The sequence below is a fragment of the Schistocerca americana genome, chromosome 5, assembly GCF_021461395.2.
Source record: "Schistocerca americana isolate TAMUIC-IGC-003095 chromosome 5, iqSchAmer2.1, whole genome shotgun sequence".
Lineage (NCBI taxonomy): Eukaryota > Metazoa > Arthropoda > Insecta > Orthoptera > Acrididae > Schistocerca > Schistocerca americana.
In genome coordinates, this window is record NC_060123.1 from 459,737,329 (window position 1) to 459,753,017 (window position 15,689).

At 40.6% G+C, this 15,689-nt stretch overlaps 1 protein-coding gene and 1 non-coding gene across 5 annotated transcripts in view; both read right to left on the reverse strand.

Moving 5' to 3' along the window:
- LOC124615409 (poly(A) polymerase type 3-like) overlaps positions 1 to 15,689 on the reverse strand; it is a 177,875-nt gene that overhangs the window by 149,705 nt on the left and 12,481 nt on the right. The window lies entirely within an intron of this gene.
- On the reverse strand, positions 7,452 to 7,526 carry Trnat-ugu. The gene has a single exon. It is a non-coding gene; the product is annotated as a tRNA-Thr (tRNA).

Genomic DNA, 15,689 nt, shown 5'->3' on the forward strand with positions numbered 1-15,689 from the left:
TTATTTTGATAATAACTGCACTAGAATTGGCATGTAAACTATAACTAAAAACAAAGGCTTCCACCCCCTAGACCTACTCACCTATCCCTCAGGGAGACGGAGGGACAGACAGGATTAAAAATGATTTCTTTTTAGAAGTGCAGAGCAATGTCAGAAATTCAATTAATTCAATCTGCTGTGGTCCAATAATAGCAGTGTATCGCCTACTTTACATAAAATAAACTGTGTGTGTTCTATTTTGCAGCACAGGACATCTGGCACTGTTTTACTACCATCTCACCAACTCTAGTAACCAGATCCCCAAATCTGTTTTGATTGTGGGTATTTGATTCAAAAGTTATGAAACTATTACAGTTATATGTTAACATAATTAACTCATTTTTTACTCATGAAAATACAGTTGATTTATTTCAGTAAAAGTCATGAATCTACTGAATACGAAAATAATTAACCCTATACCCAAACTCCAGTTTTGCACTCAGTGATCACTTGTCCTTCCCTATTTTCACGCAAAGAGCAATGTTCCGTTTCCAAACAAGTTATTTTCTGTAGTCAAGTATTTAATGTTCATGCCTTTTTAACTGCAAAGACTAAAATCAATTCTACAATTGTTTCAAGAGATACAAGAAGTGATCAAAAAGTTTCTGTACGAGGGTGTTGCTGCAGCGTATACGCAATGTAGCTTCACTTCAATGCAGGTATATAAGCACCAACATGTAGGCAAGGAGTTAGTGTGGAATTCTTGCGTTTCTGGAGTGCATGCAGTAAATGTGAACTATGGCAATGTTATTACCGAAAGTGTTTAAAAAGGACTGCATGCCATATTCTTTTCTTGGTTGTCAAAGACCAAATACTGGTAACCATCCATAGCAGAACAAAGAATATGTTTGGGGCAGCATGCCTGTCGAAAACCACTGTTGTGGAATGGTGTACCAAGGGGTGCTGCTGCTTCATGATGACACACTTCCATACACTGTAAATGTCATAGCACAGACGTTACACCAAATCAGATGGGAGATACTTGCGCACTCTCCCCACAGTCCCAATCTCTCCCTGTGCGATCATGCTTCAATGACTTAAAAAACAGCCTTGAAGGGTTTACGATTCCTGTCAGATGAGGATTTGCAGCATGCAGTTATGGCCTGTTTCGTGCAGCAGGACGTGGTGTTTTACAATATAGGTATTTTCAACCAGTGTGTTGTTGGGATGATTGCCTCAATGCTCAGTGATTTTACCCGACTGGCATACCAATTCTGGACAGTATGGCCTTTGAACAGAAACTTCTTGATTATCTCTTGTAATTACAATGACCACTATCTTCAAGTTAATTTAGAAAATGGTATCACAGTGAAAAGAAATACTGCTACGAAACAAATAAATTAAGAGGAGAACTGAGGAGGAAGAGGTATACATGGGAGCTGGATAAAATCAAAGGCAGTGTTAAGTAAGTTAGCACATGAATAGTGGTACAACAGAATATCAGTTCCCAACTTCAAAGCACATTGTAAATGGCTTGATGGAACATAATGGGAATAATAAATCATATTAGGTTGGCACATAAGCTCACAGTTTCTTTTTTTCAGATTGCTATGGGTTTATGGGTTTATTTAGCAATTCCTATAGTTCACTGCTGCCATTTGAGCTTACATATTGTCATATTATCATTTGGAGATCTTGACTGGAGCTGTGGACACTAGAAAATGGAGTGCCAAGTGGAGAAATGTGAACATTTCCCACATATTCTTCTGCTTGAGTTCAATGGAGGGGTGACAACAGCAGAGGCAGCTAGAAGCATTTGTAACTTGTATGGGGATAATACCAGCGGACAGAGCAAGGCAAGAATACGGTTCTGTCAATTCATGAAGGATCATTTTTACATCAGTGACTTTCGACATTCAGGAAGATGTTTCAGGTTTGATGAAGGTTGTTTAAACACATTAATCCACAATGACGCACATCAGTGTGCTCGAAAACTGGCAAATGGAGTAAACTGTGATGCACCATTGTGTGACATTTGCATGAAATGGGAAAGGTACTGCATGCTCTAAGCCAAAATCACAAAAATCAGCATGTGTTCATATGTACATCTCTGCTTGCTTTTCATCAACTGACTTGTCAACAACATCAGTATCGTTACTGGTGACAAGAAATGGTGGTTTTGTGCTAACACAAGGAAAAGAAACGAATGGTTGGGCCAAAACAAAGCAAAAACTTCCCATACAAAGGCCTGAGCAACAAATCATCACACCTTTTCAATGTAGTGATGCATCAGGAATAAAATCAGTCAAATTCTTAATCTGTCTTGCCATAGTATCTATAGCTGCTGTAAAAATGGTTTACAGCACTAGTAATGTGCAAGCAACCACTGAAATATTCAAATAAAATAATACTGGAGACCATAATTAGGTCACAACAAAACAGAAAATGAAATCTTACTAGCAAGACAATAATGTTCAGATGGCCAATAATGCACACTACTAACAGCTACGGGGCATAGGGAAAAAAGGAAAGATTGGTTCCTCTGCTCTCAACCTCATAGGCATTCTTCTGCACTGCCAACAATAATGTGGTGGAGTTTAAGACTGAATTAAAGAACTTTCTACTGTACAATTCTCCACACTCCATTGAAGGGTATATCAACAGAAACATTTAAAATTAATGTCTTGTGTTATTTTACAATTGACATTAGCACTGTAACACAATGACCTATCACAATGTTAATCAAACTGTATTTAGATAAAATATATATCCCTACTTCTTCCCCATCCCAGAGACCCCTCTCCATGGATAAATGAAATATAACTAAAGTAATGTAAATTCTCCTCTGTCCTTAATACAATATCATTCTCCTACTGATTCAGGGAAATCTTTCCAAAGAAGTATAGTAGAAGAGTTTACTATAAGGGGCGTTCAAAAAGAAATGAGCTGGAGTCTGGAATGCGCAAACTGGTGACAGGACAGTAATATCGTGGCGAGTGTAACAAGGTATGGTTCCGACCAGAACGTGGAAGTTCACAGTCCGTCATTTGAGGGCACGCATGCATGTCACGTGACTATACAGAGCTAGCAGCAGCATGCATCAATCGTCCAATGTTGCCAGTCACATTGTGAACAGTGACATGGAGCCATCAAATGAAGAGCAAAGAGGTGGTGTGTATTTTTGACAGCAATAGGTGGACAGCAGTAGGTGGAACAGACATTCATCGACGAATGTCGCAAGTGTACGGCGAACACTGCATGTCCCTTGCAAGACTCATGGCGTGGTACTCGCGCTTCAGCGAAGGACGGGTGTCGTTCGCCAATGACCCACAGTCTGCAGCACCACACTGCATTACCGATGACATCGTCCAGCTGGCGGACGCACTCATTACCCAGGACAGAGTGACAGTGAAAGCAATAGCTGCCATGGTCGGACTGAGCATTGGAAGTGTTCACACCATCATGAAGGAACGACTGCACAAACCGATGACATCGTCCAGCTGGCGGATGCACTCATTACCCAGGACAGAGTGACAGTGAAAGCCATAGCTGCCATGGTCGGACTGAGCATTGGAAGTGTTCACACCATCATGAAGGAACGACTGCACATGTGCAAAGTGCAAGCCCAATGGGTGCCCCACAGCCTTCAACCACACCAGCAAGCATGTCGAATGGCCCATTGTCTTGCTCATCTGCAGCACTTTGCTTGGGAAGGGAACGCGTTCCTGGCACAAGTGGCGGCTGGAGATGAGTCATGGTGTCATCATTTCGAACCAGAATGAAAATGACAAAGTCTCCAGTGGAAGTATCCAGGGTCACCACCACCAAAAAAGCCAAGGCCATCCATACAAGTGCAGGAAAGGTTATGCTGACATTCTTCTTTGACCAAGATGACCCCCTTCTGATTCACTTGCTGTAGCACGGGACAACAGTGAATGCCCAGCATTACTCGCAAACCTTGACCACCCTTCGCCAAGCGATCAAATGAAAATGACCAGGCAATCTCACGTGTGGGGTCATTCTGCTCCACAACAGTGCAAAGCATCACACAGCCAACACAGTCACGGCACTCCCGCAGAAATTCAAATGGGAGTTTCTCGGCCACCCTCCATACAGTCCAAACCTCTCTCCCTGTGATTATGCTATTTTTGGTCCCCTTACAAAGGCTCTGAGGGGCAAACAATTCACCTCGGAGGAAAACGTCCAGCTGTACGTGCGGGAACTGGTTAACATCGCAGCCCCGGGAATTATATGAGGCAGCCATTCACCACCTTGTGTCACAGTGGGACAAGTGTCTCAACAGCCAGGGTCAATACTTATAACACACAGTTAGTGGTTTCTGTAATTATGCCTCCAGCTAATTTCTTTTTGAACGCCCCTTATATAACAGCAACTGTCACTAAGAAAATGTCACTAATATTACATTTGTCAAACATTATTAGATCTGATTAACAAGCACATAAGTCTGTGGCAGCACATAATGTGATACCAACAACACAGAGTTAAAATAATACTGAATCATTCTGTTGCAGAAACTGGCTAGACACCAAGTATTATAATATGGATGGGATCCGTTTTCTATTTATTTATTTACTGTATTTATTTGGCACTTGGCAGGAGAAATACCACATAGCCATGAATACTGCAAATATGTTTCAAATAGCTGTTACAAATATTATCTTAACTATTTATTTCCCAAGCAGAGAATATCTAGGTATTAGGAATAAGAGCTATACCATAATTTGTGAAGATGTCAAGAATTTAAGTATCATCAGATACACTGACTGACAAAATGAAGAAATGATCGGAGGTACTTTGTACACTTACACACCATTTGCAGGTATGTAAATGTTTTAGAGTCTGTGTGATCAGCATCAGAAGGCAATTGCAGTAAAGAAAGCAGATGCTGCTTACTCTTGTGATACAGCATATCAACAACAGACAAAGAGTTTGAAAAGGGCCCCACTGTGGGTCAGCACTGAGCCAGCTGCTCGAACTGTGCAGCATCTAGATTTGTGGGACATTCGGGTGTGACAGTGGTCCAGTTGAACTGCATGGGAACGTGAGGGCAGGCATATTCATTGCTAAAGTTCTGCTAAATCACACTGTCTGACCACCACAAGTTAGGATCCCTATAGTGTGCACTAGAAACACTAACCCCTTCACAGCTGCACCTACAATCCAAGAACAAGTAATGAACTCCCAGCAATATTCTGTGTCATCCCGAACCACTGGCAAATACTAGCAGCAGTCCAGCCGGCCTAGGGAACTGCCGTCCTATGCGTAGGCCATTATTAACACCACAACATAAACAGATGTGTCTGCAGTGGTGCCATACCTGAATTGCAAACTGGTGCTACATGGCACTGCATTGTGTTCAGTGCTGAATAGTGATTCCATATTAATCCACATGATCATCATTGTCGAGTGTGGCAGCAACTAGAGAGAAGTGCGATTATTCCAATGTTTAGGAGAGGCACAGCAGTGTTACCCCTAGCATCATGGTGTGGTGAGCTATTGAGTATGACTTCAGGTCATGGCTGATTGTAATTGACAGAACTCTGACAGCACAAGGGTACTTCATGGACATCCATCATCTTCACATTAACTCTCAGACAACAGTATTGTGGTGCCATTTTTCAACAGGACAATGCTCTTCTACAATGGCACTTGTGTCTCTGTGAACCTTCTGCATGATGATGAGGTACTCCCATGTCCAGCAAGATCTCCAGACCTGTCTCTGATAGAACTTGTGGGGACCAGCTAGCACGTCAACATGTCCCAGTGCCAGTACCTTGGAATATCAAGGAACAATTGCTAGAGTTGTGGGTCAGCTCGCCTCATGAGGAGATACAACAACTTTATGACAACCTTCCCAAACAAATCAGTGTATGCTCCCAGACCTAAGGGGGTGCAACATCATAAGTGGGCTGCCACATCCTTTGTAAATTTGACATACCCCCCTCAACCCCATGAAGTTTCACTTCATTTCCTCCATCCCTTCTGCGTGTTTCACTCTTTCGGCAGGTGCTGTATACACATATGGAGTTGGCATACAGGAGACCGAGATAACAAGAAGATAGATGGATGGCAACTTTTCTCAAATCTTCCATAAAAAAAAAGTCTATGGTTACTGTGTTTAAAACAACAGAAGAAAATATGATTCAGATCAGCATACAAGACACTGTCACAACCACAATAAGGAGAATTCAAGATCTGCATTTTATTAAGATGAGATGGTACCCATGATTGATACACATCCGCGTCACTCTTGTTATTAATTTCCTTGAGAACTTTTAGTCACAGAATCATGGTTTAGGTGGAATAGTTTTTGACAAAGCACACAATTTGATCTCACTTGATGTGGATAAATTCCACTACTCTTACCGATAGATATTAATTTATTTCTTGATTAATTGATTAAGGCCTGACTCACGAATTAAAGTGATACAAAATTCCTAAGGGCTAAAACAGTGGTTCCCAACCTGCAGTACTTACCCCCTGAGGGGTAAAATAAAATTTTCTGAGGTGTGAAAACCTAATGATTCGATTCTATTTCAGTCACAAAACAAAATAATTTTCAGAAGATTATCAGGATTTTGTAAGACTCCAATACTGTTTATGTGAGTTATCAATAATTACTTTTGCTCAATTAGTAGCATTAATGCAGAGGACGTTTCAGGTTACCCACTTAGTCCAACCACTAAACACACATGTTGTGCTTTGTCCCGCACAATGCTTATGATAAAAGTGAGACACATACTAACAAATGCTAAATATTTCAAGAAAATGTCTTCTCCAAGTTGTAGATAGTACCTGCAGTAGTTCAGAAATTGCTTCATTATTCACTTTGAAACACATAAATGAGTTCATTGCTAGAACGAAACAGCAGTAATCACAGGAGGGCTGCTATAGTGCTGTACACAGAGTTATTATTATTATTATTATTATTAGAGTGAAATGATAATTAAATGGACACCCTAGCTGCAAACAGGTGTTGATGTACATCATTGGGGACATGTTGAAAATGTGTGGCCCGACTGGGACTCGAACCCGGGATCTCCTGCTTATATGGCAAACGCTCTATCCATCTGAGCCACCGCAGGCACAGAGGATAGTGCGTCTGCAGGGACTTATCCCTTGCACGCTCCCCGTCAGATCCACATTCCCAACATGTCCACACCACTACATTCGTAGTGCGCCTAATAGATGTTTGCCCATCATACTCATTACTCGTGGCAGATTAATCCACCAAGTCCCATACGAGTTCGGGCATAGCATGTGCGTTCGCACAAGAAGGTCAATGGCCGGGAAGCCATATTTTAACTATATATGACGGTAGTATCTGTTCCCGAAAGAACAGTTACCGTGGATGACCATGCAGCTTTGCTAGAAATGAAATGATAATTAAATGGACACCCTAGTTGCAAACAGGCGTTGATGTACTTCATTGGGGACATGTTGAAAATGTGTGCCCCGACCGGGACTTGAACCCGGGATCTCCTGCTTACATGGCAGACGCTCTATCCATCTGAGCCACCGCGGGCATGCTGCATGGTCATCCATGGTAACTGTTCTTTCGGGAACAGATACTACCGTCATATATATTATTATTAGAGTGGTTAGACGCAAAGCATTAACAGCCTGAAGTCGTTCAATTTCTGCCAGTTCAGAAGTAAGGAGTACAGAAATGAAGTGATTTACGAACAGTGAATATAGTGCATACATCTGAACTTGCTTGATTTTAAATGGGGCCATGGCGTGCAGGTCAAGTAACTGCCACAATGGAGAAGAGTAATGCAAGTTTTGTAACAAGGGTATACACTCACTGTTGATAGTTAGCTTTATTTTCTGAGAAGGAGTTGTGGGAGCACTTGTGATGCACCACAAATTCCTTCATTATTCATTCTAATTCTCTCTCTCTCTCTCTCTCTCTCTCTCTCTCACACACACACACACACACACACACACACACACACACACACACACACACACAATCATTCACCTTTCATCATTTAATAAAAATAAATAATGTTGACAACTAGAAATAACAAAGCATATCTCACCAAGAACGTGAACACAGGAAATGAAGCATGACAGGTCAACTGATATCAGCAGGGAACTGTAAAAGTTTCTGAGTATGTAATTCATCATACACTGTTCCAGATAAAACTGCACAACAGGTAGCTTGTGTATTTCAACTTTTTTGCCCAATAACATCTGTAATTTCAACTATAGTGGACATATGAACATCCTGTTTGGATCATGGAAATTAACTACCAGATGAAATGAATCAAGCTTCCTGTTAAATAATGTGGATGGTTGTCAGAATAGTGTCTTCCATCTAAATATATGTTAAACACATGTGCAGCAGGATATTCACTATCAAGTAGCAGCTGTCCCAAAGTAAGTAAAATAACTCGGAACTCCTTGGAATTGAGATTATTATTTTTTTTTTCCTTTTTCAAAATGCAAATTGCAAACTGTAGCTATAGAAGTTTTATTGTGAGTGGATTTCATGCCTTCATAGTTCATGTTTTACCCACAATGCATGGCATTGTCATCATGAGTATGTCCCATAGCAGTAGCTGAAAAATCATTATGTAAGTATATGAGGAAAATAATGGGAAAACCTGGCCTCAAAAAGGTTGTGCATATCAACCTTTTTACACAAATCTAATGTGTCTGTCAAGCACCAGCTCCAGAAACAACCTATTCATCATCTAAATACCAAACTGAGCTGAATATGACCTGTACCTTTCCCCCAAAACTCAGCCATAAAAAAATTGGGGTTTTCGCACAGTACAAATTTCAACTCCAGTGCTTGCTCCTTAGTTGCAAATAAAGAATAAAGCAGCATCACTGCCATCCAAAGAAAATTATCACTAACCTTCAGAATTCAGTGCAATTATGATGCAAATCTCAAACACTATGTTGTTTGTTATGTGAAGAGTATATCCAATAAGAGTCAGCACAAAGTATTGTTTGGATGAATCTAATGTGCTTTGTTAGATCACAATGGAGAATGAATGGTAAACTACTGTTTCAGCAAAAAAAGTCCTACAGATGACCAAAGGCTGAGAAAAGCCTGAGCTTGAAGATATTCATTTCTTTGTACAAGGTAAAAGGAAACATGGGATATCTAACACAGGCAGAATTCCATGGAAGTATCAGTTGGTGTCACATGTTTATACATACAAGTGGCCCTCTATCTCATTAAATATTTCCCTAGCACATATACCATGACTTGCTGGTGTGCTATATTGAAAGATACTGCGTACCCCCTCTACTCCTCAATGACCTAATTATGCAGGGTGTAACAAAAAGATATGGCCAAACTTTCAGGAAATATTAATCACACATTGAGGAATAGAAACTGTTATATGTAGGTCCAGGAATGCTTTTTCCATGTTAGTGCTCATTTTCTACTTTGTTTCATAATCACACTAATTGAGGGAAATACACAGCAACGGAGTACACCAGGATTACAAGAAGTGTTTCCTTACATGAAACATTCAAAATATCTTCTTGGTTATGATTTGTTAGATTATATGGTCAGTTGTAACAGTGTTTGTTGTTCCAATTTAATGAAGGTAACGTTGACATGTGACTCACTTCATTGCATGTGTCAACATGTGACTATCTCCATTGCTGTTCTAGCATCAAGCATGTAGCATCAACTGTTCAGTGTTCACTATGGGCTTGGTTTACATAACAGGGCAATGGAAGTGTATTCAAATGCGGAGTTGGCGAATGCCTAATGGCTGTATAGATTAGCAGATGGTAATGGCCATGTTGTTCAATGTTTGTAATCGGGAGAGATTTCCAGAAAGAGGACAGTGCCCCTGCAGGAGGATGTTTGAAGCAATTAATTGTCATCTTTTGAGTAAGAGGAGGATCAACTGCTTGACCTCCATGTTCTCCAGCACTAAACCGACAAAACCTTTATTTCTTGGGGGGCTTTTGAAAGCTCTTTGTGTACAGAATCTCAGTATAAAATTTACAGAGCCTTCATGCCTGTATTGTAAAGTGCTGTGAAACAATGTGCAACTCTTCCAGGATACACCAGTGCATCAGGGATTCAATGTGACACTGGATTGATGCATGTATCCCTTCTAACAGAGGGCATTTTGACCATATGAGTTAGCAAAGTGTTTCACACTGCACCGATATGTTCTTTTCTTTCATGTTTCCCTTGATTAATGTGATTATGAAAAGCAGAAAATGAGCTCTAGCATGGAAATAAAACATTTCTGGGCCTATGTACATGTAACATATTTTCTTCCTCTACATGTGAGGAATGTTGCCTGAGAGTACGGTCATACCTTTCTATTACACCCTGTCCACTTTCTTGTACTGGTATTCTTAGGGAGATAAAAACAAAAAGTTCAATTGGTAGCTGTTACTAATAGAGCACTGACTGTACAATTTATTACCCAAGTTGTTCTTTGTTTCAAAACAGTTCAATACACTCAGTTTTAGCAATGTCCTGTATGACACAATACAATGTCAATCATTTCACACTGAAACCTATAAACCATACGAGTGCAGAACAGTTAATGAGCCTGAATGCATTAGAGTGTGTGGCAAACCAATGCTGACTTCCTACTGCAACTGTCCACTTGGTAATGCTGTGTGTCAAGCTTGCACAAGAAGCAACAGTCACAATTTCAGAAAGCACTGACAATGGGCAAAGATTTCTCTTAAATGCTGGACATGGTTACCAATGGTAGCTGCAGTAACGAACTACATACTCTGTGGTAACGCTAATCAATAAACTTACAAAAAATATCACAAAATATAACGATTCTAATGTTGGAAGATACAGAATCCCCACACATACATACACCAGAAGATTTTACTGAGGGATCTGTCAGCTGCCAGAGGCACATAATCCAAATGCAGCAGCGGCTGCACTCTTGGCCTCTCCATGAATCAGCAATGACAATGAGACTTTGGATATACGAAGCAACAACAGTAGACTATAAATGAATAAAAAAGTATCTCAACAGGGACAACTAGAATTGAAGAACACAAAATTACCACGGTATCAGTATGAAAGCTAACCCCCCCTCTCCCACATTATTCTGAAGTGTAAAATTTTTCTTAAGGGAAAGTGCTGAATACCTTTACACGTCACTGCACATCTGATGTACTAAATAAAGTTTCTGCATGCACACAGACTTAACTATTATTTTTGTATTTTGACAATTACAACTTCACTGGAGAAATTCACACACACACACACACACACACACCACACACATACACACACACACACACATGCACACAAAACTCTGTCAATTACAATTACGGTACTTAACTAATACTGATTGGACTTGCAATATCAATGACTCACGTCGAGTCCACAGCCAGAGTCCACAACTGATCTCGAGTACCCATTTTGTTAAGTTGTAGAAAGAAGCAAAATCATCATCAATAATCTGTCCTATATGTGCTGTCATACTCACAACCAACGGCAATTTGAACTACCTGCCTCTATCAGCGTAACCCTATTTATCTTAGGCTCTGAGAAGTGGGGCCATTTGCGAGTGGTACAGATACTACTGAACATTTTCCAATAGTATCTTCTGAGGCAGAGAACACTGCGCTGCCCTCCAAGCTGCAATAGACAGACCTCAGATATTTGCAAGTTGTGATATAACAGTTTTATCAGGAGGCACGACTTCAAAACTGTAGGTGCTTGATCATGCCACAAACAAGCAATTTAAACACAGTCCCCAATAACACTAATCTTATTGGCTTTCAATGGAAATCATGCACTCATTCGATTTGGCAAAATAAAAATGGCATCAGTTACCCTTAAGTGTGATTAGATTCTCCCTTCATGGTACACAATATCAACATATTCTACCATCAAAGGCATAAAGAAATGGTGCATGCCCAATGCCCTATATGATAGTGAGAAAAACATATTTTGAAAGGAAAATGACACAAATACTGACAGCGATGAAAAAATACATACAAATAGTGAAGTTTTTTAAAAAATGTGATAAGAGGGACCATATGACAAGTCTTTGTAAACAGGTAAGGTGACCTTTCTTATCGTACACTGAGTTCCCTCTTCTCTCTCAACTCAAAAATCAGTGCTGTGTCTTATATACAGGTACAAAATCCATGTAAAAATCTGGTACCCTCTATCTTCTGGAACAAACCATAATCTACTTCATGAGGTACTCCAGATGATTTTGGCTTGACAATGGTGTACTTACATGCTACTAGGAGGCTGCCCAGTGTGTTCTGTGCTGTTAAAGCAGTACATGCCTACACAGATTAGCATCAAGGACTTATTGGATCTGGCAGATTCTTTATCATAACAGAAACTGCCCCCCCCCCCCCCCCATGAACCATGGACCTTGCCGTTGGTGGGGAGGCTTGCGTGCCTCAGCGATACAGATAGCCGTACCGTAGGTGCAACCACAACGGAGGGGTATCTGTTGAGAGGCCAGACAAACATGTGGTTCCTGAAGAGGGGCAGCAGCCTTTTCAGTAGTTGCAGGGGCAACAGTCTGGATGATTGACTGATCTGGCCTTGTAACAATAACCAAAATGGCCTTGCTGTGCTGGTACTGCGAACGGCTGAAAGCAAGGGGAAACTACAGCCATAATTTTTCCCGAAGGCATGCAGCTTTACTGTATGATTAAATGATGATGGCGTCCTCTTGGGTAAAATATTCCGGAGGTAAAATAGTCCCCCATTCGGATCTCCGGGCGGGGACTACTCAAGAGGATGTCGTTATCAGGAGAAAGAAAACTGGTGTTCTACGGATTGGAGCGTGGAATGTCAGATCCCTTAATCGGGCAGGTAGGTTAGAAAATTTAAAAAGGGAAATGGATAGGTTAAAGTTAGATATAGTGGGAATTAGTGAAGTTCGGTGGCAGGAGGAACAAGACTTCTGGTCAGGTGACTACAGGGTTATAAACACAAAATCAAATAGGGGTAATGCAGGAGTAGGTATAATAATGAATAGGAAAATAGGAATGCGGGTAAGCTACTACAAACAGCATAGTGAACGCATTATTGTGGCCAAGATAGACACAAAGCCCATGCCTACTACAGTAGTACAAGTTTATATGCCAACTAGCTCTGCGGATGATGAAGAAATTGATGAAGTGTATGATGAGATAAAAGAAATTATTCAGGTAGTGAAGGGAGATGAAAATTTAATAGTCATGGGTGACTGGAATTCGAGTGTAGGAAAAGGGAGAGAAGGAAATGTAGTAGGTGAATATGGATTGGGGCTAAGAAATGAAAGAGGAAGCCGCCTGGTAGAATTTTGCACAGAGCACAACATAATCATAACTAACACTTGGTTTAAGAATCATGAAAGAAGGTTGTATACATGGAAGAATCCTGGAGATACTAAAAGGTATCAGATAGATTATATAATGGTAAGACAGAGCTTTAGGAACCAGGTTTTAAATTGTAAGACATTTCCAGGGGCAGATGTGGACTCTGACCACAATCTATTGGTTATGACCTGTAGATTAAAACTGAAGAAACTGCAAAAAGGTGGGAATTTAAGGAGATGGGACCTGGATAAACTGAAAGAACCAGAGGTTGTACAGAGTTTCAGGGAGAGCATAAGGGAACAATTGACAGGAATGGGGGAAAGAAATACGGTAGAAGAAGAATGGGTAGCTTTGAGGGATGAAGTAGCGAAGGCAGCAGAGGATCAAGTAGGTAAAAAGACGAGGGCTAGTAGAAATCCTTGGGTAACAGAAGAAATATTGAATTTAATTGATGAAAGGAGAAAATATAAAAATGCAGTAAATGAAGCAGGCAAAAAGGAATACAAACGTCTCAAAAATGAGATCGACAGGAAGTGCAAAATGGCTAAGCAGGAATGGCTAGAGGACAAATGTAAGGATGTAGAGGCCTATCTCACTAGGGGTAAGATAGATACTGCCTACAGGAAAATTAAAGAGACCTTTGGAGAGAAGAGAACCACTTGTATGAATATCAAGAGCTCAGATGGAAACCCAGTTCTAAGCAAAGAAGGGAAAGCAGAAAGGTGGAAGGAGTATATAGAGGGTCTATATAAGGCCGATGTACTTGAGGACAATATTATGGAAATGGAAGAGGATGTAGATGAAGATGAAATGGGAGATGTGATACTGCGTGAAGAGTTTGACAGAGCACTGAAAGACCTGAGTCGAAACAAGGCCCCCGGAGTAGACAACATTCCATTAGAACTACTGACGGCCTTGGGAGAGCCAGTCATGACAAAACTCTACCATCTGGTGAGCAAGATGTATGAAACAGGCGAAATACCCTCAGACTTCATGAAGAATATAATAATTCCCATTCCAAAGAAAGCAGGTGTTGACAGATGTGAAAATTACCGAACTATCAGTTTAATAAGTCACAGCTGCAAAATACTAACGCGAATTCTTTACCTACGAGTGGAAAAACTTGTAGTAGCGGGCCTCGGGGAAGATCAGTTTGGATTCCGTAGAAATGTTGGAACACGTGAAGCAATACTAACGTTACGACTTATCTTAGAAGAAAGATTAAGAAAAGGCAAACCTACGTTTCTAGCATTTGTAGACTTAGAGAAAGCTTTTGACAATGTTAACTGGAATACTCTCTTTCAAATTCTAAAGGTGGCAGGGGTAAAATACAGGGAGCGAAAGGCTATTTACAATTTGTACAGAAACCAGATGGCAGTTATAAGAGTCGAGGGGCATGAAAGGGAAGCAGTGGTTGGGAAGGGAGTGAGACAGGGTTGTAGCCTCTCCCCGATGTTGTTCAATCTGTATATTGAGCAAGCAGTAAAGGAAACAAAAGAAAAATCCGGAGTAGGTATTAAAATTCATGGAGAAGAAATAAAAACTTTGAGGTTCGCCGATGACATTGTAATTCTGTCAGAGACAGCAAAGGACTTGGAAGAGCAGTTGAATGGAATGGACAGTGTCTTGAAAGGAGGATATAAGATGAACATCAACAAGAGCAAAACAAGGATAATGGAATGTAGTCTAATTAAGTCGGGTGATGCTGAGGGAATTAGATTAGGAAATGAGGCACTTAAAGTAGTAAAGGAGTTTTGCTATTTGGGGAGCAAAATAACTGATGATGGTCGAAGTAGAGAGGATATAAAATGTAGGCTGGCAATGGCAAGGAAAGCGTTTCTGAAGAAGAGAACTTTGTTAACATCCAGTATTGATTTAAGTGTCAGGAAGTCATTTCTGAAAGTATTCGTATGGAGTGTAGCCATGTATGGAAGTGAAACATGGACGATAAATAGTTTGGACAAGAAGACAATAGAAGCTTTTGAAATGTGGTGCTACAGAAGAATGCTAAAGATTAGATGGGTAGATCACATAACTAATGAGGAAGTATTGAATAGGATTGGGGAGAAGAGAAGTTTGTGGCACAACTTGACTAGAAGAAGGGATCGGTTGGTAGGACATGTTCTGAGGCATCAAGGGATCACCAATTTAGTATTGGAGGGCAGTGTGGAGGGTAAAAATCGTAGAGGGAGACCAAGAGATGAATACACTAAGCAGATTCAGAAGGATGTAGGTTGCAGTAGGTACTGGGAGATGAAAAAGCTTGCACAGGATAGAGTAGCATGGAGAGCTGCATCAAACCAGTCTCAGGACTGAAGACCACAACAACAACAACAACAACAGAAACTGGCCAAACAGTACACAAAGTGCACAATAAACCACAAGTTCGGTAGTTT